The sequence below is a fragment of the Dendrobates tinctorius genome, unplaced genomic scaffold, assembly GCF_039654945.1.
Source record: "Dendrobates tinctorius isolate UK_male_01 unplaced genomic scaffold, ASM3965494v1 ptg000113l, whole genome shotgun sequence".
Taxonomy (NCBI): Eukaryota; Metazoa; Chordata; class Amphibia; order Anura; family Dendrobatidae; genus Dendrobates; species Dendrobates tinctorius.
In genome coordinates this window covers 15,429,920-15,454,748 of record NW_027361781.1, presented here as the reverse complement: position 1 = coordinate 15,454,748, position 24,829 = coordinate 15,429,920, and positions in this window count along the sequence as shown.

Genomic DNA, 24,829 nt, shown 5'->3' with positions numbered 1-24,829 from the left:
TTTGAGGGTTCAGTCAGGTCTTTGCCCTTCTAGGGCACTAGTCGCACTCCTATTTTTTTTTTTTTTTTTTGCTAATCTTTCTATTTTGCACAGTTCTGAGTGCGGCCTTCAGTGTAAAGAATAGTTTGTTTTTTTTTCCTCTGGGCCTTATGGTAACATCCACTGCAGTTTTTTTATGTCCAATTCTGGTGACAGCTTCTCGGTTCCATCAGATATTTTTCATTCATCATCTATCGGGGGAGAAACCAAATGTGCCAATTTCAACTTTTATCTAATGTGTATGGGAGCTTGGATACTCTGGTGATTGCAGTCCTCAATCTGCCCTTTTCTCATTCCACACCACCATACTGACTGTTTCTCTAGTCACCTTCCATGACAGCAGCATCAGAGGATGTCTCTCCGCCCTAATGGGGTCAGGAAACACAAAGAGGTTAAATACTCCTCCCCTTCCTATAACCACCATTGTTTTTCCTGTCCTCTATTTGGCATGAAGAGGTTTCTGATGGTGCTGCCGTGGGCTAGGGATCTAGAGCAACATACGCTTACCTACTCCATGCCGGGCAGCCAAGGTCGGGAGCTCCGCTCTCCTCCTCCATGGGCTGCTCCAGTCTCCATGATCCTCGTGTGACTCGGGACCTTCTCCCGCCCTTCCTGCGCCTCCTTGGGGGGTAAAGCGGGGCGGTGATGTGCAGCCAGGGTCTTTCTGTAGCTTCCTGGCATCCTCCCCTCCTCATGCCGGCTGATGCCGGAGGTCGCGCGCACTGGAAGTGATGATAAGCGAACCTCCAGTTCACTTTCTGGTGCGTTCCATGGTGGAATGCACGCCTTCGTGGCTGGTGTCAGGCTACTGCGGAGCTGCAGGCATGATTGGGGGCGTTCCCTTCGTGGTCCTCCCCCCTGACGACCTGGGGGAGGAGGGGCACAGGTATATAATCCTGGTTGGGGGATGCCTCCAGGTAAGGCCCATTGTCTGTGTCCCTCTGTGACTGACCATGGTTGGCGACAAACCTTCTCTGCTTCTGCAGAACCCAGCGTCTACCCTCCTACTGTAAGTAGTGGATGAAGGTCCCTTGCTATCTGGCTTATGGCCCCATGGGAGACTTAGTCCACTTTTCTCTCTCCCTTTAGAGAGACAAAGTCCCTGCCCCTAATAAGGATAAGAGGGCCCTGCCGCAAATGTGGTGTATGTGCTACCAGGCTTCCCGCAGCATACAAGAAGAAGCTTTCCCAGCACTGCACTGATGTGTTGTGTGCCGAACAGCCCTCCATGTTGGACAGCATCAAATATCTCATCAAACAGGAGGTTCAATACTCTGTCCGCCTTTTCCTAGGCCCCAGTACCACAACCCCATCCTTCTAAGAAAAGGCAGATGGCACCTGTGGATTCTGATTCAGACTCGGGCGAAGTCAGCACTTCTGGTTCGGAGGATATTTGGGATAATGAGGGTTCCACTTCAACCCCTTAAGGCTGGGTTCACATTTGCGGTTGTGTCCGCAGCATTTGACGCATACATCCGCATGCGTCGTGTTTTCCTATCTTTAGCGTTGTGGGCGCAGGTACATGCGTTTGTATGCGTTCAACCGCGTTTTCCTACGCATGCGTCGTTTCGGGGTGTGCAGCGGGGCACGGCTAACGCAACATGTTGCAATTTTGGAGGAGGCAAATTGTCCGCATGCTGCCTCCAAATGCATGCGGACGCTTGCGGAAGGAATGCGTCTAAATAACTCATTACAGTCTATGGGAACGCATGCGTATGCAAGCACATGCGTACGCTTTGCGTTTGCATATGCAAGAACTTACATAAGACTCGCTCATTGGGCGTGGCTTGTGTAAATTCAAAAATTGGCCGGGAAAATAGCACTTGCCAATCGTCCGCAAACGCATGCATGCGGTTGCGGACGATACGCTGTGTACTCAACCGCAAATGTGAACCTTACCTAAGTTCGATAATAAAAATTAGTTTTTCCTCCGAGGATATGGAGGAATTGATTAGTATGGTGAGAAGCACCATGTTAGTTGAGGAGGAGGAAGTGAGATTCTCAGTGCAGAACGAGATGTTTGGGGGATTAAAACCTAAAAAACAAGTTTTCCCATTCATGAGAATATCCAAAGCCTTATCCTTCATGAGTGGGACCTCCCTGAGAAAGGGCTTAGTGTCCTATCAGATTTAAAAATCGTTTCCCCCTAGATGGAAACTGCTTTTTATGGGAGATTCCCAAAGTGGATGTGCAGGTGTCCAGGGTGGCTAAGAAAATGGCTCTTCCTTTTGAGGACTCGTCTCAGCTCAAAGATCCCATGGATCATAAAATCGAGAGCTTGCTGAAGAAATCCTGGGACACCTCCACTAATCTGTTCAAAACAAATGTGGCTTCCACCTGTGTCGCCAGATCTCTATTTTGCTGGCTCCATACATTAGCAGACCACCTTACTCAGGGAACTTCTAGGGAAGAGATACTTGACTCTTTCCCTTCAGAATGCATGAGGGTTCCTTGCCGTTGCTTCTGCTCAATCGGTACACGTAGCAGCGAAGTCCGCAGTCCTCTCCAACTCAGCTAGGAGAGCTCTGTGGCTGAGGTCATGGAGTGGCGACATCACCTCTAAAGCTAATCTTTGCCCCATTCCCTTTCAGGGACACTGTTTTTGGTCCAGATCTAGATGAGATCTTAGAGAAAGCTGCAGATAAAAAAAAATCGCTCCCTGAACCGAAAACCCCCAAAAAACTTTCATCCCTCCCGGGATCAGTCTTTTCAGAGGGAATACAAAGGGAAAGGCAAATCGGCCTGTTGGAGTTATCCCAGGGTGGTAAGGTCAAAAAAGAGCATCCTTCTTGTCCAGGGATCGTCAACTCTATCTTTTTCAGAGGAATGGATGCATTTCTTGTGAGTAACAGTATAGAAGGTTACGAATAACAGAATATTCTAGGTAGATGGTTGACCCAGCTTAGGGGAAGGAATTTTGTCCCTATGGAGAAAATTGGCTTCTCCTCTGGGTTTTTTGCCTACCTTAGGATCAACAATGCAGAACAGCTGCACTAAAAATAGGCTGAACTAGATGGACATAAGGTCTTCTTTCAGCCTTCAAAACTGTTACTATGTTACTATGATCTCCAGGTTCACAGACGAGAGGGCTCCTACCCTGAGGGACTCAATGTCTATCCTGGGATCACTGACATCATGCATCCAGGCAGTTTCCTGGGCTCAAGCCCATACAAGTCCCTCCAAACTCTAGTTCTTTCATCTTGGGACAGGCATCAAAATTATCTGACCAGGAGAGTTTCACTTCCCGGTATGTGAAGTCTTCTCTCTCGTGGTTGCTAAACTACTGGAAACTCCAGTGGGGAGTCAGCTGGGACCAACTTCCCCTGAATATACTCACTTCAGACACCAGTCAAAGAGGCTGGGGTGCTGTGGTAAAGAGCCCACTTCCAGTGGTTATGCGGCCCAGACATCAGATCCAGCTCCTCAAGGAGGAGGAGGTGTTGAAGGCCGCATCTGCCCTTGTCCAATGTCATCATGTACGTGTATATTCCGACAATATGACCACAATGACCTACCTCCGGCACCAGGGAGGCACGAAATACGCCAGTTTGAAATAGACCGCTGGAAGAATTTCTTCCTGGGCAGAGAAACATCTTGTGTCCATCACAGCAGTTCATCTAAGGGGGTCCGCCAATGTCCTGGCGGACTTCCTCAGCAGAAAGGACGTCCATCCGGGAGAGTGATGCCTAGACCAGGCAGTCTTTCTATCCCTTGTGTCAAGATGGGGGATTCCAGATGTCGATCTATTTGCCAATGGCCAGAAAGCAAAGGTGAAGACGTTCTTTTCCCTCAGTCCTGCGGAATGAGCATGGGGAGTAGATGCCTTTTATCACCCATAGAGGTTCAACCTGACCTATGACTGCCCACTGATCCCAATTCTAGTAAGGACACTACAGAAGATACGGTCTGATCAGGTCACCACGATTCTAATCGCTCCCATGTGGCCGGGAAGAAGTTGGTACAGTGCTTTAATGGACATGGCACAGGAAGGTCTGCAACCTCCTTCTCCAGAGTTCCCTGTTACACCCGATCCTTCACAGGTTGAACCTTGCAGCCTGGCTACTGAAGCCAGAATCCTAAAAGCTAAAGGGCTTTCAGATGAATTAATACTAACTCTCCAGAAGAGTAGGAAGCCAGTGACCAACGCCATCTATGGCAAGGTATGGAAGAAATTCTCGTCCTGGTGTTCTCCGAACATTCTTGATCCCTTTCAACTTAACATTGCGGATTCTGGATTTTCTTCAAATGGGGTTGGATCTAGGTCTTACACCTACTACCCTGAAAGTACATGTGTCAGCGCTTAGCACCTTTTTCCTGGATGTCCACCTGACAGCACCATGGAGGACGTCCCCCCTCTTCCTTACTGGGACAGGAAAAGCACACGAGAGGTTAAAAGGTCATGTCCCACCCCCTCTCCCTCAGTGTTTTTTCCTGTTCCTGCACGGAGGGACACACGAGAGACTGCTGTGAACTTACCGGAGGGGCTCAGGGGATCGTGCGGCCAGTCCAATCCTTCCCCTGTCAAGAGGTCCCGGGGCCGAAACACCCCGAGGGGGAGTCCCTCTGCTCCAAAGGCCAGGAGCAGGATGACGCTCCTGGAGGGAGCCGTTCCTCCCTGTGGGAGGCTCTCGGCTCCAGGATACACCGCCATAGCAGGCGAAGGTCGGCTCCCCGTAGGCGGCTGGCCGAGCGGGCACCGACAGGAAAACAGCGCGGTCGGCGCAGGAACGGAAGGCTGCCTTTCAACTCCAGCAGTCTGCCATAGCAGGCAGGATTTGGCTCCCCGCAGGCGGCTGGAGAACAGGCGCAGCCGGGCAGGAAGTGGAAGGAGGCGGCCTATCGCGAGAGTTTGCGCGTCATGTCCGGTGACGTCTCACGCCGGGTTTGAATTCCAGCGCGCGCCCCAGAGGCCCACATCGCTCTGGAAACACAGATCGCGCAGGATGGAAAGAAACGCTCCGGCAGGTGGAGGGGTAAGTGCGCCTGGCGCATACCACCCTCCCCATACCCATTTCCGTAGCCCGGGACTGAGACGGTTAAGAGCTCTTCTCTCCTCCCCCGACAGATATATTGCCCCCATCGTTGTCCCGGTGGACTCCGCAATGTGGACTGATCTTCTGGTCATGGTCAAAGCAAAAGTGATAGTACCAGTTCCCCCGATGGAAAGAGGAAGCGGGCATTACTCTTCCCTGTTCTCTATCGCAAAACCATCCGGCGAGGCCCGCACCATCATAAACCTGAAGCCACTAAATGCCTGGGTCAGGTACAAGAGATTCCGGATGGAATCAATCCGATCCGCAATACTCCTAATAGACAGGGACACAGTCATGTGCACCCTAGACCTAAAAAAGCATACTATCCGGTCCCTATCCATCCCTCATCCCAGAGGGTACTAAGGTTTGCGGTCAGTTTGCCAGCCTGGACCTGCCACTTCCAGTTCTAGTGTCTTCCATTTGGGTTAGCTTCAGCTCCCAGAATCTTTACGGAGCTGGTGGTGGAGATGGTAGCCTACCTGAGGGATCAAGGTATCATGATCATTCCATATCTAGACGACTTCCTACTGGTGGCAAGATCAGAAGAAGCGCTCATTCGAGACAGAAACAGAGCAACGACCGTAATGGAGTCCCTCGGCTGGGTGATCAATTGGATGAAGTCGTACCTCAGGCCAGAGACAAAGGAAGTATTCCTCGGAGTCCTTCTAGACTCGGCCAGCAGAATATCCCGGCTACCCAAGAGGAAGCAGAGATCTATTCTGGCCAGAGTCGGAGACCTGTTGAAGCGGCAAGGCTCCATAAGAGAGGCAATGGAAGTTTTGGGCCTCATGACGGCCTGCATCCCATGTGTCCGGTGAGCGCAGTTCCACTCGAGATCATTAGAGGGAGATCCTCGCAAAGTGGTACAGAAGGCAGATGTCGCTCGACAAAACCCTATGGCTGCCAGAACGGGTGAAGTCCTTACGGTGGTGGACACAGCCCAGAAACCTTCAGGTGGGCGTAATATGGAAAACCTCTCCATACGTGGTAGTCACCACAGACGCCAGTACGTGGGGATGGGGAGACCACATAGGAGGGAAGATCTTTCAGGGAAGATGGCGAGTAGACATCAGGACCAGATCCTCCAATTTCAGAGCGCTCTACGCAGTCTGGGAAGCACTGCGGCGAAAACAGGCGGTACTAAGGAATCGTCATGTTCGCATATTATCCGACAATGTAACGGCAGTGGCATTCCTGAAGCACCAGGGAGGGCCCAGACATCAACCACTGCAGGCCCTGGCGGGAAGAATATTCGCTTGGGCAGTCAGATCAGTGACCGCAGTACACTTAGAAGGTTCCCAGAACGAAGTAGCAGACTACTTGAGCAGACAACAGATCCACCCAACGGAGTGGGAACTGAATGGGGAAATCTTCAACCATCTCTGTCAGCGTTGGGGGACCCCCAGTATAGATCTATTCACAAGCTGAAAGAATTCAAACGTCCCCAGATTCTACTCCTTGAATCCGGCGGATCACCCGGAGGCCGTAGACGCCCTGAGCCAGACTTGGGGAGAACCCCTCTCTTATGCGTTCCCACCACTGGTTCTCATACTGGCAGTGCTCAGGAAGATACGCGAGGACCATCATTCACCAGGGCCCGATCCACCACCTGAACCCAGCAAGACTCCACCTATCGGCTTGGATCCTGAGAGGGACATCCTGAAGGCAAAGGGGTTTTCGGATCAGGTCATATCCACCCTACAGGCCAGTAGGAAACCGGTGACATCCGCAATCTATCGAAAGATATGGAAAAGATTCTGTCTGGAGGGTGGCAGGTCCGATCTCGTGGCAGGCACCCCTGACCTCCCTAGCATACTAAATTTTTTGCAGTCAGGGTTTAATAAAGGCCTTAAGCCCAGCACTCTAAAAGTCCAGATCTCGGCCTTGAGTGCCTTCTTCGATTACCAGTTAGCTTCCCATCCCTGGGTAATAAGATTCATAAGAGCCACGCAGCGCCTGCGCCCCACGATTAGGCAGCTCACCCCGCCTTGGGACCTGGGCCTGGTACGCAGGTTTCTCTGTACAGACCCCTACGCCCCCAGCGAGAAAATAACCATCTCTTCTCTTACTCGTAAGACGGCCTTCCTGGTAGCCATTACTACGGCCAAAAGAATAGGGGAGATCCAGGCCCTGTCCACTAAGGACCCATATCTCCAGATAAGAGACGACCGTATAATCTTAAGATTGGACCCGGTATTTATCCCAAAGTTAGCCTCTTCTAAAAAATATAAACCAGGAGATAGTGTTAACATCTTTCTGTGATAATCCCCGTAATAAAAAGGAACAGCGTCTTCACTCACTGGATGTGAGGCGCGCAGTCCTAGACTATCTTAAGGCCACCAATAGTTAGCGCATTGACCCAAATCTGTTCATCCTTTTTGGGGGTAAAAATAAAGGGAAAAAAGCCTCTAAGGCGTCCATCGCACGATGGATTACCTCAGTAATCTCTGACGCCTACGAAGGCGCCAGTCCGCCAAATTCCGTAAAGGCCCACTCTACGAAGGCAGTATCGGCCTCATGGGCCGAGCGGGTGGGGGCCTCGGTCGATCAAATCTGTAGAGCAGCAACCTGGGCCAATCTTAATACATTCTGTAAGCACTATAAGCTTGATGTGTTATCTGGTCAACAGACCGCATTTGGGAGAAAAGTTCTCCAGGCGGTAATCCCACCCTGAGGAGGTGCTTTGGTACTCTCCATGGTGCTGTCAGGTGGACGTCCTGGAAAATAGGTATTAGACCTACCGGTAATGATGTTTCCAGGAGTCCATCCTGACCGCACGGGTAGTTCCCTCCCTATTTATGTTGTCTTACGATTATTTCTTGTCATATGCTGTAATATGATTGTTTCATTAAAGTGTAACTTGCATTATCCACGTTGTGGTACTTGTTAAATCACTGATGGGTGGGACATGACCTTTTAACCTCTCGTGTGCTTTTCCTGTCCCTGTAATGAGGAGGGGGACGTCCTCCATGGGGCTGTCAGGATGCACTCCTGGAAACATCATTACCGGTAGGTCTAATACCTATTTTTGACCAGAACGTAGCTAGTCATTGCTGGATAAAACATTTCATGATTTCAGCTGCTAGAATCCGACCCAGGCTTCATAGACCGATTCTCCGCTGGGATCTTAATCTGGTACTTAACAGTTTAATGGGAATCTGTCACCCTTTTTTTGCACTATTAGCTGCCAGCATTGACATCAGGGGCTTATCTACAGCATTCTGTAATGCTGTAGATAAGCCCCCGATGTAACCTGAAAGAAGAAAAACATGTTAGATTATGTTCACCAGAGGGGGCTGTCCGATGTGTGTCTTGGCCCGGTCCGACGCCTCCCATCTTCATACGATGTCGTCCTCTTCTTCCCGTCCTGAAGTGGCTCCGGCGCAGGCACACCGCTCTGCCCTGTTGAGGGCAGAGCAGAGTCCTGCAGTGCGTAGGCGTCGGGAGAGGTCTGGCGCCTGCGCACTGCAGTATTCTGCTTTGCCCTCAACAGGGCAGAGCAGTGCGCCTGCGCCGGAGCCACTTCAGGATGGGAAGAAGAGGACGTCATCGTGTGAAGATGGGAGGCACCGGACCGAGACACCCATCGGACCGGACCGTCCCCTCTGGTGAGTATAATCTAACGTGTTTTTCTTATCTTTCAGGTTACATCGGGGGCTTATCTACAACATTACAGAATGCTGTAGATAGGCCCCTGATGTCAATGATGGCAGCTGATAGTGGGAAAAAAAGGGTGACGGATTCCCTTTAACCAAAGATCCATTTGAACCCCTGTCATCCATGAGTTTAAAAAAACCTTACCCATAAAACTTCGTAGCAATTGCTACCGCTAGGCGTGTGGGAGAGCTGCAGGCCCTTTCAATACAAGAGCCTTACTTAACAATTACTGCTGATAGCATTATTCTCATATTAGATCCCTCCTTTATGCCTAAGGTAGTCTTGGACTTTCATAGAGGTTAGGATATTGTGCTACCCTCATTCTGCCCAAACCCTTTCAATACAAGGAAAGAAGCCATTCACACCCTTGATGTTTGCAGGGTGGTTCTCTATTACCTCTATCAAACCGCGGGTTGAAGGATTGACCAAAATTTATTTATTTCTGCCCTCAGGGCGAAATAAGGGCAAGAAGGCGGCTAAGAATATGCCAATTGGATCAAACAAGCTGTCTGGCATATTCATCATAGAATCTATCTCTTCCTGCATCACTGAAGGCTTATTCTACACGATAAGTATCAACATTGTGGGCAAAGAGAGGGGACGCATCTACTGAGAAGATATGCACGGCCGCCATCTGATCTTCGGTCCTTAAGTTTACCAGACACTACAGACTAAGTTTTAATAGGGATTTAACATTCAGCAGATGAGTTTTGCAGGCTGTGGCTCCTCCCTAAGAAATTAGTTGTTGGTATTACTCTGATGCTGCTGTCGTGGAAGGTGACTAGAGAAAGCAGAATGTCTTACCGGTAATTCGTTTTTTGGGAACCTTCCACGACAGCACTAATTTCCCTCCCTATCCGATGTTCTTATTGGATGATTCCTGCACTTTGGTGGTAACTATTCATGCTAGCATGTCCAGAAAAAACACTGGTAGTTATAGGAAGGGGAGGAGTATTTAACCTCCTGTCCCCCATTAGGGTAGGGAGACATCCTCCGATGCTGCTGTCCTGGAAGGTTTCAGGAAACCGAATTACCGGTAAGACTAATTCTTTTTTCCATAACATAATGAAACTAGGTGCACTACATAAGAGGATTAATGAAAGGAGGTGCAAAACCAGTAGTAATAAATAGGCAAATGAAAAAAAGGAGGCGAAAGCACCACTGTAATTACGGCGATAAGTGTGGGGCCACTTCTCTGGGTCCCCACTTCTGGCCCTACCGATTTGGGTTCTTTTGTATGGATAGGACTGTGTAAACGGAGCTATCACATGATCCCATGAGGAATGTTAGAGACTGTATAAACTCTGTCACAGACTATACTACACGAGGCATAATAGACATCAAAACACGTGACTTTTTGACCAAAACGGATCCCATCACCCCAATATTTTACATTCTTCCGAAGATTCATAAGAGATTGGAATGTCCCCGGGCCGACCCATAGTGGCGTCAACAGACTCTATTCTGTCACCATTATCCATACTCTTGGAGAAAATCCTAACCCCCCTTACACGACAAGCATCTTCTTTTTTATTAGACACAGGAGATTTTCTCAAAGTCCTACGCAACTTAGGTCCTGTCCCCGGGGATTCGCTTTTAGTGTCCTTTGATGTAAAAGACTTGTACACATCAATTCCACATGAACTGGGAATCGACTGTGCAAAAAGATGTTTATTAAGATCTGACATGGATAGCAACATGATCAATTTCTGTATTGAATTATTGACACTCGTACTCACCAAAAACTATTTCCTTTTTGGAGATACGTTTTATTTACAGACCAAAGGGACCGCGATGGGGTCGAACGTCGCGCCCCCTTACGCAAACACATTTATGGCAACATTTGAAGACGACATTGTTTTCCCGATCCCCTTTTCAAAACTCACTGTATAGTGTGGAAAAGATTTATCGATGACATTTTTTGCATCTGGACAGGGCCTGCTGATACATTCCACAACAAGTTGAATATGGCCTGGCCAGGTTTATCCCTTACCATTACCAGAGATAGACATGAAGTGAGTTTTCTAGATACAAGGGTCATCAAGAATGAAGAGGGGAAATTAAGTACTGATCTATATGTTAAAACTACAGACTGAAATATTTGTTGCACCCCTCCTCCACTAAGAGATCTATACCCTCATCACAGTTTAGGTGAGTTGAACGGATTGTTTCGGATCCGATAGTCTGTAACATCAGATTGGACGAGATGTACAAGAAATTTCGAACAAGAGGCTACCCTTCAGATCTATTAGACCAAGCACGACACCCTCCCGCCCCAAACCGCAGTGGGGTATCAGGACGAATACCCTTTGTCCACACATATCACCCATATGTTCAGATCTTACATCGCTCCATACGGAGACATTGGGGCATTTTGAGGGAGGCACATCCAGAGGTCACGGAATTCCAGCACAATTTTCTACCATGTTATAAACACCCCAAGAATATCAGGGACACCTTAATTAAAGCCGATATAGGCCCAGGAGTGAGATTAACGACACAAAGATTTCTCTCCACACCCAGAACAGGCACTTACCCGTGCTTACACTGCAATCAGTGTGGCAATGTATTGAAGGGTGACCATTTTTACCACCCACATTCTGGGAAACGTTACAAAATCAAGGACTTTACCACTTGCGATACGTCGCATGTGTTATACCAGATCAAATGCCCATGCGGTCTTCTATACATCGGGGAAACTACCCAGTCTATCAAAGACCGCATAAGCAAACATAAATCCACAATTAGGTGTGGAAATACATTATTACCCTTACCGCACCATTTTATTACAGTCGGACATACTATCCCACAGTTAAGATTTTCTGTTATTGAACATGTTTCCTCCCCCCGGAGGGGTGGCAACCGCATCCTACTCCTGAAACAGAGAGGCCTTTTGGATACATGAATTACAAACTCTAGCACCAAAAGGTCTTAATAGAGAGTATGATCTATTGTCTTTTATATGATGGGTCTAGATCGGTCTATCTGTGATTTCCACATTTTGTTTCCATTACAATATTTAGATGGAGAAAAGTTTTTGTCAATAAGTTGATGTGTTATTATTGCAGGATTACTAACATATTGTCTTAATTTTACAGAGTCGTCAATTCTGAACTACACGCAATTGTCACCGCCTTTTCTTGTTCCTCCCTCGGACTTCCCCTCCCTGCCTCCTACAAGCTCATCTGTGTATATATCTTTCTATAGATTCTACTTTTCAGCATTTAATTGTGTCTCCTTTTACCTCTAACATCAGTGGATATATATTCCACATTATCTTTCGGTAGTAATCTATAATAGAATCCCCTTCAGGACTAGATAATCACTGAATGACATTATAGTAACATTTTACCCCGTCTACAAAGATTACCTTACCACAATGATACCTTTTTGTTTAATTCTTCTCACAACGCTTACTCTGTGTAAGCTTTACATATTAGTACATTCATTTTCCCATCAACAACTTCTATTTCAATGTCCCTCCCTGTGTTATAGTCTGATAAATATGGGCGATATTCTGCACACTGGTAGATGACGTGCGCTCCAGCGCCACCTCCCACAAACACGCCCCCTTCATTTATCTATCATCAACCGCATGAATACATGGAAGACAACGTCACTTCCGGTGACGCAATCCAGAGTAGTCCTGCCTACCGCCTATTTAAAACCCACGTCACAAGCCATGGACACCCGGGACACAAGCGGTGGATACCGCGTTCTTCAGGGCATATCACGCCGCCACCCACCAACGGTAAGCCGACTTCCCCTCACTCCATTTTGATACACGAGTGCCTTATAGCAACCTTAACTCCTCATGCACTATATATCTTTTGATACAGCCATTATACACAGCGTGGCAACCTTGATCTGACTCCCCATTTACTCTCAAATGAGTCCTGGCCTGGCACTAAGTGAGTAACTTCATTATGAGCATGAGGGACTATTCATTTTCGGTTATATAGATTAACAAATCTTTTTTATCACCACCAGACCTTTTACACAAAGTCTCTCATGGGATTTCAACCTGTTATTCCATTTATTAATTACAACAGGTCAGTCTATATAGTAATTCACCTGTACTCATTATAGTATCAGGACGCGTTTACATTTAAGACTTCTGTCTTTTATCTATATTATATTTTCTTCATTTTTTTTCTTTTATAAAAAAACATATAGATCTTTGCATACTAAATCATTAAGACGGATCATACTACCTACACCATTGCCCTAGTGGTGGCTCTATACCGAGTGAGTAAGTTCCATATCAATCACTAACCCACCTTATTTACATTATTGGGCACAATTACAACATCTCCATATTTTTTCCACTTTAGATATACCGCAAACCTTTTCATAAGAGCAGTCTGGGTAGGTTACCCCCTTGTTTCTATATATTTTTTTTCTATATTTTCTTATTTCTTTACACTTTTATTTCCCATTTCATTCCCTTATACCTCAACCCGTCCTTCCCATCACTATTGCACTCATGAAAGTTTTTTTCTGGTGTCTACCGGATGTTTTTATTCACATATGATTTTGACTGTACAATTTGTAGCATCTGACTTGTACTATGTATATTTGTATCAAACTTGCAGCATACTGATGAAGGCTTGTCTGTATGAGCCGAAACGTCTAGATTTGAGACTGCAAATAAAAATCTTCACTTTGCAACAAGTTGAGTGCCAAAAAATTTTTTCATTATCTTTTGTATGGATGACCTTATTTTGGTAATACCATGATGCTCCATATACCTTTTGGGCTGCTTTCATCTGGACATTGGTCCATTTTATTAAGGGCAATGCTTTCCTATCTCATCTATCATGCACTGGTCTTTTACCTTTGTTCCAGTGAGATACATTAGTCCTATAGTCCTATGTACTATATTTTGTGGCATTGCATCTTCAGCCCTTTGGGTTGCGATTCTCATTTAGGTTAATTATATATATGGTTTTGGTTCTGGTCTACTTTTCTATATTACTATCAACCTCTAATATTTCTCTTGGTTTTTGCATTTTCCCTCATGAGCCAGTTCTTTGCAAGGTGTTTAGATTTGTACATTCAATATATTATATATTTCATATATGCCTTGACTGAATTCGTGCTTTTGGCAGGTCACCCTGAGTGGGTTTAACCCTATGTTATTATTTGTTTTATCTCACTTTTCTGTTATTGTGTGCCAATAAAGTTTTTCATATGTTTTCTATATAAATTGGTGTGGTGTGCATACTTACAGTAGTGCTTGCTCCTTTTTTTTTTTTTATCATTTGCTAATTCTATTTTATTCGGTCGTCCATGACAGCACCACCTGAGAGAGGGGATCCTCCCTTCAGGAACAGGAAACCTACAAATACAAAAGGGTGGCACCTCTCCCACGCATCAGTTGGTTTCCTGTTCCTATAGGACGGGACTTCCTACAGATGGTCCATCATGGAGTCGTCGAGGGATTCCCAGGCCGGCTGACCGACCCAGGTAGCGGGGGGGTCTCCTACCTCGGTCAAGCTCGGGTCCCTGGAAGCGCCACGGTGGGGCCGGGTAGGTCACCACGGCAGTGGTTGGAGCAAGCGGAGCAGAGGGTCCGATGGACAGCAGTCTCCATAGGGCCGGCACAAGGAGGTATGTATGACCCCCGGGACCCCTCCTGTTGCATTCACCCGGTCTCCGCTTGCTCTTCTCTCTCTCGCCGGGGGCTGGCGGTCGCGCCCGTTCGGCGGGCACAGGTCGGCGCATGTGGGAGCGGCGGGCATTCCGGAGCCGGGGGCGCCGTGCCGGCTCCTTCCCGCGCGCTCCCGCGGTCTCGGACGCGCGGCGGAAGTGACGCAGCGGAAGGGGCGGGGCCGGGAACGCCGAAACTGGAAGTTGGATGCCGGCCGGCTTTCCGGGATGCGCCGCCGGTGCACGGCGGTCTGGGGCGGCGCACGGTACCCGGGGGGAGGGGGACGGAGCATGTGGGGGAGGGGAGTCGCGGGGGGAGGACCCGGGTGGGAGGTGCCGCTAGAGCCCTGCTGACCTGGACGCTGTGGGAGGCATTAAAAGCACAGGAGGTGGCGCTGCTGGGGTGCTTCTGAAGGCCCAGCAATGGATACGACAGAAGCCCCCACAGAGCAGCAGGACGAGGTGCAGGAGCGCCCAGAGAAACAGGCCACGATAAAACCTCATGCGAATGGCCAGCAGAAGAAACAAACGGACGAGCGAACAAAGCCACAGGAGTTCCTCCAGAATAAAAGACCCTCCTGCCTCCCTCCGTGAGCCGGTACCTGCCTCATCTGCATGGGTAAGAGATCTCCGTGAATGTACCCTGATGCAGTGTTTCATTTTGTTCTTTCGCAGGGAAGGAAAGCTACGGGGAAGCAGAAGCACAGGGAATGTGCCCTCTGTAATTGCCCTTTGCCAGACGGCCACCCTAAAAAGTTGTGTCAGCCATGTGTGCGACAAACGGTAGGGGTTGGATGGGGACGGTGACCTAGGGGTAGATTGACAGGCCCTTACACTCTCCCCCGTCCATACAGGTAGCGGAAGAAACACTGGACTTCACCACAAGCCTGAGGAAGATAATCAGGACAGAAATGAAGGCCCTATCTAAAAAAGACTCCTCTAGGGGAAGAGAAGTTAGTCTCTCTGGTTCAGAGTCCTCGGCCGCACCTGGAAACGATGACTCCTCAGATTCCCCGGCCTCCACTTCATCTTCTTCAGAGGAAGACTCGAGCCGTTTCTGCTTTCCCTTAGACCAAATGGATAAGTTAGTTAAAGCAGTAAGGTCCACCATGGGGGTAGCAGACACAAAGCCGGAACTTTCGGCACAGGACGTGATGTTCGGAGGTCTAGATCCCAGAAAGCGCAGATCCTTCCTGTTGAATGATAAAGTCCAGAATCTAATAGATAGGGAATGGAAAAGGCCAGAAAAAAGAGGTTCTTTGCCACCTGCCTTCAAACGAAGGTACCAGTTTGATGACCCAGTGGTAAACAAATGGGACAAGGCCCCTAAGCTGGACGCGGCAGTGGCCAAAGCCTCCAAAAAGTCCTCCATACCTTTCGATGACATGGCCTCCTTAAAAGACCCGCTGGATAAAAAAGCGGATTCTTTTCTGAAAGGAACATGGGAGATGTCAGCGGGTGCCTTGAGACCAGCGGTAGCGGCCACATGTACAGCCAGATCCATGATGGTCTGGCTAGATCAGCTGGATTCCCAATTGAAGGATGGAACCTCAAGAGCATCCATTTGAAAAACTTTACCAGTTATCCAAAGTGCTGCTGCTTTTCTGGCTGATGCATCAGCAGACTCTGCGAGGATGGCGGCTAGGACCGCAGGTTTATAAACGCAGCTCGAAGGGCTCTCTGGTTAAAATGCTGGCCAGGAGACATCCAGGCCAGATCTCGACACTGTTCCATTCCTTGTGAGGGCTAATACCTGTTTGGCCCCGTCCTGGATGAACTTTTAGAGAAGGCCGGGGACGATAAAAAGAAGTTCCCCAGTCTGCCGAACCCCTCTTATAGACGCCCCTTTACCAGGAAAGGATATTTCCGTAGGAGGCCGTCCAGGGATCAGGGCAGATGGGACGACAAAAGGAGAGGTACAGGATTCATGTTCGGAGGAGGGGGGCGCCAGGAAGGTCCAACACGGGACACCAAAAAGCCGCCCCAATGACTAGTTGCTCCGGTAGGGGGGAGACTAGCTGCCTTCTACCCGGCCTGGGCATTAATCTCTAATAGCAACTGGATACTGGGGGTGGTAGCTGCCGGTCTACGACTAGAATTCTCCCGGGTTCCCCAAGATCGATTTAAGGTCACCCCTCTTAGGTCATCTACATCAGAACAGTCTGCCCTGGAAGCTGAAGTTCGGGATCTTTGCCATAAGAAGGTCCTAACTAAAGTTCCAGAGGGAGAAAGGGGGAAAGGTTTCTACTCCCCTTTGTTCCTGGTCCGCAAGCCAGACAGCTCCTTTAGGACCATAATAAATCTTAAATCCCTCAATGAATTCCTGGTCATACGCCCATTTAAGATAGAAACAATTAATTCAACAATAAAATTACTGTTTCAAAACTGCTTTATGGTGGTGTTAGATTTGAAAGATGCCTACTACCATATACCCATTCATGCAGATCATCAGAGTTTTCTCAGAGTAAAGGTTCAGTTAGATGGGTCAGTTCAACATTTCCAGTATGCGGCTCTCCCCTTTGGGGTGGCAATCGCTCCCCGTGTGTTTACTAAAGTAGTAGCGGAAGTTATGGCCCATCTACGTGAATCAGACATTTTGGTAGTCCCCTACTTAGATGACTTCTTGATTGTAGGGAAAACTGCTAAGCATTGTTTGGAACAGCTACAAAGGGCAATGTCTGCCCTAGAACGGTTAGGATGGCTGCTTAACATTAAAAAATCTTGGTTTCAGCCGATGAGAATCCAACAATTCTTGGGCCTGATCCTGGATTCTGAGAAACAGGAATGCCGTCTGCCCCCGGAGAAGCTGGTTCGCCTACACTATCAGGTCCTGAACGCTTCCAATAACCCGACCATGTCCCTCAGGAAAGCCATGTCCCTTCTAGGTTCACTTTCCTCCTGTATCCCGGCGGTCCAGTGGGCCCAGTTTCATTCAAGAACTCTACAGGGCGAGGTCTTAAGGCATCAAAAAATGCTTGGGGGTTACTTAGAGGGCCAGCTAACCTTGTCCCGAAACACAAGGGAGTCCCTAGAATGGTGGCTAGACGAGAATAATTTATCCAGAGGGGTTCCCTGGGAGTATGACATATCCCGCATAATCACCACGGATGCTAGCCCTTCCGGTTGGGGGGCTCATATGGGGGAGATTCTGGTCCAGGGCCTATGGGAGCATCATCAGATAGAGATGTCATCTAACTTGAAAGAATTGACAGCAGTAGAGCTGGCAGCTAAGGAACTGCTTGTGTACCTACAGGGCCATCATGTGCGAGTGTTCTCCGAGAATCTGGTCACCGTGGCGTATATCAACCACCAAGGCGGGACCCATTCCAAATCCCTGATGAATGTAGCAGAACGGCTGTTCCAGCTAGCAGAGCAGCATTTTCTATCATTAACAGCTCTACATATAAAGGGGAAAGAAAACACCACGGCAGATTTCCTGAGCCGCAATCTCTTAAGGCAAGGATAATGGTCCCTAAAAAACTCTATCTTCGACCTGATTGTACAAAAGTGGGGACAGCCAGAGATAGATCTCTTCGCCACCAAGGAAAACAGGAAAGTAAGGCAATTTTGCTCACTAAATCCCAGAGAAGACCCCCTGGCGGTAGACTCCTTGCTGATAAAGTGGGATTTCGGGCTAGCCTATGCCTTCCCTCCCCTATCGCTATTACCTCTGGTGGTGAGGAAAATCAGGAGAGACAGAGCAAAAGTTATAGTGATCGCTCCGTTTTGGCCCAGGAGGGCATGGTTCTCGTGCCTCAGGACCATGTCAGTGTCCGATCCTTGGGTCCTGCCGGAGATCCCGGATCTCCTATCCCAGGGCCCAGTCTTTCATCCTCAGGTGGCTGGCCTACATCTGACGGCGTGGAGTTTGAACGGACACTGCTGAAAGATAAAGGCTTCTCCCCAGACCTGATTGACACTCTACTTAAAAGTAGAAAGATCACTACTACCAAGATCTATGTCAGAATTTGGAAGAGATTCCTTCAGAACTCTAGAATAGTCGCTGGGGGTTCGGCTCCTATAAATCAAATCCTAGAATTTCTTCAGAAAGGTCTAGAAATGGGGCTCTCCACTAGTACCCTCAAAGTACAAGTTTCAGCCTTGGGGGCCCTCTTTAGCTGCAACATCGCGGGTAATTACTGGGTCAGTAGATTCATCAAGGCAGCAGGTAGATCCAGGCCAGTAGTGAAGGATAGATTCATGCCACGGGACTTGAACCTAGTCCTCACAGCTATGACAGAAGCTCCATTCGAACCCATCTCATCAGCCTCTATAAAAAACCTGTCCCTCAAGGTAGCCTTCCTGGTAGCTCTAACCTCAGCTCGTAGAGTAAGCGACATCCAGGCATTATCTAGGCGTCCTCCTTATATACAGTTTAAGGACGATAGGGTAATACTCAGAGCTGACCCGGCGTACTTACTGAAGGTAGTTTCTAGCTTTCATAGAACACAGGAAATAGTCCTTCCATCCTTCCTCCCTAATCCAGCTAATGAGAAGGAAGAGAAATTACACACCTTAGATGTTAGAGAATGCCTTAGAGAATATCTGGCGGTTACTGATCCCTGGAAGAAGGAGAATGCCCTATTTATCTCCCATCAAGGTCCCAGGAAAGGCTGTAGAGTGTCAAAAAATACACTAGCTAGGTGGATTAGAGAGGCTATTTCAATTGCATACACCTCAAAGGGCAGACCGGCACCTGCAAAACTGAGGGCGCATTCCACCAGAGCCATGGCGTCCTCGTGGGCCGAGAGATAAGAAGTCTCCATTGACCAGATGTGTAAGGCGGCTACTTGGTCCTCTCCGAGCACCTTTTATAGTCATTATAGGCTAGACTTGGGTGCTTCCACAGACCTCTCTTCCGGTATAAGGGTACTGCAGGCTGTAGTCCCTCCCTAAATAGTTATTACTCTCTGTAAATCTCTCAGGTGGTGCTGTCATGGACGACCGAATAAAGTCTTAGTTACTCACCGGTTAAAGGTATTTTTCGGAGTCCATGACAGCACCCGTATATTCCCCCCCTTTTTTAGTTTAAATTTGGATATGCACTTCTTTCTCTTATATGTACACTAGTAAGGAATAGTTGTATAAAAAACAGTGTATAAATTTTGCTATTAACCATTGTGGTCCTCTTGTGCTCTGTAATCCAACTGATGCGTGGGAGAGGTGCCGCCCTTTTGTATCTGTAGGTTTCCTGTTCCTGAAGGGCGGATCCCCTCTCTCAGGTGGTGCTGTCATGGACTCCGAAAAATACCGTTAACCGGTGAGTAACTAAGACTTTTTCAATCTTTGCACCTTTGGGTGAATTCACACGGGTTGTAGTTGTGTTTTAATAATTCCAGAAAAAAAATGGATGACTTGCATGTGGATTTTGATGCTTATATGCCACAGGATTACTGCGTGTGAAATGCTGAAGGATAATCTACTTGTAAGACTTGCGGATTTAGCATCAGATCTGTCAGGGGTGTAAAATAGCAAGCAGCCAATGAGAATCCATCCTTCCAGGACAAAAATTTCTTGTGTACATCCTAAAAGGGATTATCCAGAATTAGGCCTCATTCACACATCCGATTTTCTGGACTGATTATTCTGACAAGAGTTTGATCAGTGTAATTCGTTCTCGTACATGGAGGAATTAAAAAAAAAAAAAAAATCCACCTTCTTTCTGTCTGTGAAAATTGAACTGCACTCTGATGTAGTCAGAGTGCAGTCCCATTTTTGTTTTTTTTTGGACCCATTGCTGATTTTGGATCAAATTCGGACATGTGAATGGTGCCATAGAAGGGAACAAAGACATCACAGGTGCGACTACTATCTGTGAAAACAGGTATAGCGCTTGTATGTGAAATTAGACCTCTGAATGAGCCCTTAGAAAAACATGGCTGTTTGCAGAAACAGCGCCAACACTGATTATGGGTTGTAAATGGTATTGTAACTCCGCCCCAGAAGTGAACAGAAATGAGCTGCATTATCATGTAGAACAAATAGTGAGTGGTGGTGCTGTTTCTGAAAGAAAGCAGCCACGTGTTTGCATTTTTGAACTACCCCTTTAGGTTTTGGTGCAGTTCTTTGATTTTCACTACAATTTTTTGTGTAAATTATGGTATATGTGTAGAGTTACCGGATGCTACTCCAGCTAAACCCCGCTCACTTTTCTGGACAAGAGTGGTGCAGTTCAGCCAAAATACTCTATTGTGCAAACTTACTAATGGTTCTTGCAGTTTGCAGTGCTGCAGTTAGGGGGCAGGAGCGCGCAGCCATCCGCAGGTGTCTTCTATGCACCATCACTCACCTGCTCATCTCCCCTGGAGGTTCCTCATTTTTGTACACCGAAGCCACTGAAAGGTTCTTAAAGTTAATTTCTCCTTTTCCCGATGCCTATAATCTCATTACAAGACGGCAGCAATAACCTGCGTTCAGCACAGGTGGGGCTTCAGGGACGGCGGCGTAATAACGCGCCTGATTATTTTTGTCTCCGATTCCTCGTTTTGTCAGAGGCAGGGAACACTTAAGACGCTGAACAATGGATTGGAAAAGGCATCTTCTGAAACAGTCTTAACAAGCCACATCTGCTCATCTGGCACCGAAACGCAGCACTTCGTGCCAACACGAAGAAGGCGACGGCACTTTCCCTTTTTTAAACTTTTTTTTTTTTTTTTTTAGTTTTTATTTTTGTGGCAATTAAGCTGCAATTATTTTTTATGCCTAAACTTATGAAACTGATCATTAACACCTCGATGCGTCCTCATGACTCAAACTTTAATATGTTCCTGTCATTTCAAGGGTCCGCTTGGCTCCTCATTTAGACGCAATGCGTAAATCCGATTCCTGATGGTATGGGGGGGAGAAAAGAAACAGTGGAGATTTAACCTCCTGAATAATATTTCTCATCATAGTTAGATCGCTTTTATCAGTTGTGCTAAACTTTGTCCCATCGCTTCGTGCGAAAAAATACAGTAACTCGCTAACGGCGTCATTAATGAATCACGGTACGCCCCTAATCCCGTCCTAAGAGATGACTTCATTAGGGTTTTTTATCTTGAGTGGCTGCTGCTCCTTTACCATCCTTTCATCTGGTTTTTGCCAGATTTTCAAATGACAGATTGTTAGAAAATTAAATAAAAGGACGCAGCCCATAATTCATACAATTCTTCCATACCTCCACAAATATTAAGAGTAAATTCCCTGCCGTCTCAGGAGTTACGAAGCGCCTTAACTGCTGGTCTACAAAAATTACTCTGGCGGGGGGATATCCCCAGTTCCAGAAATAGAGTGCGGAACACGACATTATTCACATGCGTTTCTAATTAAAAAAAAAAAAATGGAACACACAGGATGATGATAAATTTAAAACCTCTGAATATGCACGTGAAATACAAGAGGTTCAAGATGGAATCGTTAAAAAGCAACATTCCATTGGTAAGTCAAAACTTTGTGATGGCGACTATAGACCTTCGGGATACTTGCGGTCACATCCCCATTCACCCAAAACATCGAGATATCTGAGATTTGCAGTAGTTCAGTGATGGCAGGTACGTCATTACCAATTCAATGTCCTCCCATTTGGCATTTTTTCGACACCACGAGTCTTCACCAAAATAATGGCAGAGGTAATAGCGGCTATCCGAAACAGAAACATCTGTACCGTGCCTTATCTGGATGACCTGCTACTCATAGGTCAATCAGAAGTGGTCCTCAAGAGCTAAATTTAGGAAGTCAGCAATTTCAGCACTAAGACTCATGACCTCCTGCATTCCAGCGTAGCTTCGGCCCAGGCCCATACAAGATGCCTGCAGTCCCACAGTCTAGCTTGCTGGGACGGTGTCCCGGGATCACTGAACAACACCATTCGCCTGCCAGGACGAGTAAAAGCTTCCATCAGCTGGTGGCTCAAACCTAAGATTTTGGCCAGGAGATCAAAACCCCCTTTGAACTGTCAAAACAGATGCCAGTGGGAGAGGATGGGGAGTCACGGTCTCCCATGCCACATTCCAAGGGATAAAGTCCCAGGACGTTCGTCTTCGTTCTTCCAACTTCAGGAAGCTGAAGGCGGTAGATGAAGCTCTAAAACCAGGGGAAGAGTCTTGAGGAGATCATTTGCATATTCCCAGTGCCTTCTGGGATAAGTGAAGAGTCTCCGCGAGCTCAACGATCACTGGGTTTTGGCCGTTGCAGCTGAAAAGAGGAAATCGGAAAACCGAATTTTGGCTCATCTTTCATCGTTTTTAAGAAATCTCAAGATGGAAGAGGCCAGGAGCCATTTGGTGAGCTGCATTTCTTGCTACATGTTCAGACTTACCAGTGGAAAAGCCAAACTTCACATGCCACAAATGCAAGCTTGTGTCCCTGTTGGAGGAAAAGTTGCAAAATCTCGAAGAGAGGTTAGCTACGTTGAAGATCATTAAGGAAGGTGAAGAGTTCTTGGACAGAGCAGAATTATCTCTTCATGTTACAGAAAGAGAAGAAATTCGAAGTGCACCTGAAGAAACAGAGGAATGGAGATATGTGACCCAGAGAAGCAGGAGGATCAGGAGGCAGTCAGCACCCATACTGCTCAGAAACCAGTACCAGGCTCTCACGCAGGAAAACGATGAAGAAATACATCAGGATAAGACTTTGCCAACAAACAGCAACCTTGTACGCCTTCAGAGTCCTCATGGATGGAGAAAGAAAAATGTTGTGAAGAAGAAACGGAGAGTGGTGGTCATGGGGGATTCCCTGTTGAGAGGAACAGAGGCCGCTATCTGCAGACCGGATATAACTTCAAGAGAAATGTGCTGTCTTCCAGGTGCAAAAATTAAAGATGTGTCTGACAGGATATCAGGACTCTTCAGACCTACAGATGACTACCCATTCCTGCTACTACATGTGGGGACAAATGACACCGCAAGAAACGACCTGGAAACCATCTGCAGAGACTTTGAAGACTTAGGCAAGAAAGTGAAAGAACTGGGAGCGCAGGTGGTCTTCTCTTCCATCCTCCCAGTGGATGGCCATGGAACAAGGAGGTGGAATAAGATTCTGCAGGTGAACAACTGGCTACATCGATGGTGCCGTCAGCAACGATTTGGATTTCTGGATCACGGAGTGAACTACTTATACGATGGACTACTTGCTAGAGATGGGGTGCACCTTACGAAGACTGGAAAGCATGTATTTGGAAGTCGCCTTGCACTTTAAACTAGAACAACATGGGAAGGGAAGCAAAAGACCAGAAAAAGCCATACACCTGACAAATGCTATTGAGAACTCTGCTATTAGAAGTGGAAAGGAAGAACAAAGACGAAAGAATCTAATTAATAAAAATATTGGAGAAAGAGAAACCAATCACAAACTAAAATGTTTCTATACTAATGCACAAAGCATGGGCAACAAACAAGGAGAATTGGAACTACTAACACAGGAAAAGAAATATGATGTCATTGGAATCACTGAAACTTGGTGGGACGATACACATGATTGGAAAACAAGACTAGAAGGATACAACTTATTTGCAAGAAACAGACTTGATAAACGAGGAGGAGGTGTCGCATTGTATGTTAGAAACACGTATATCTGCACAGAGATCCAAGCTTCAGAGACTGGGAGTTCTGTGGAAACTGGGTAAGAATACAAGGACAGAACAATGGAAAGGACACCATTGTAGGCATTTACTACAGGCCGCCTGTGCAAGCTGAAGATATGGATGAACTCTTTATGCATCAAATGGCCAAGTTCTCCAAAAAATGACATGGTTGTCATGGGAGATTTCAACTATCCAGACATTTGTTGGGAATCTCTCTCAGGCAAAACTAACAGGTCAAGGAAATTCTTATCCTCTCTTGCTGACAACTTTATCTTCCAAAAGGTAAGGGAGAAAACAAGGGGAACTGCTACCTTGGATCTAATCCTTATAAACAGGGAGGAAATGGTTGAGGAGGTAAAAGTGGCTGGGACCCTAGGAGGTAGCGACCATGCTATTTTAGAATTTTGGATAACTAGAGGAGGAAGACCTGTGAAGACTCAGACGTCAAGGTTAGATTTCAGAAAGGCAGATTTTAAGGGATTCAGAAAGAGAATTGGAGGGATCCAATGGCTGGATATCCTTAAAGACAAAAATGTCCAGGAAGGATGGGAAATTTTGAAAAATGAAATTCTCAAAGCACAGTTGTTAACAATTCCGAAAAGAGGGAAGAATAGGAAGCATTTAAGGAAACCAGGATGGATGAACACAGAACTTAAGCACATGCTAAAAAGGAAGAAAGAAATGTTTATAAAATGGAAAGAGGGAGGCATATCTAAAGAAGAATATAATGCTGTCTGCAGAACCTGCAGGGCACAAATCAGATTACTAAAGCTGAAAATGAATTGAGGCTTGCAAGAGATGTCAAAAGCAATAATAAAGGATTTTGGGGATATGTCAAAAGTAAAAGTCAAAGATGCTATAGGATTTTTACAGGATGAAAATGATG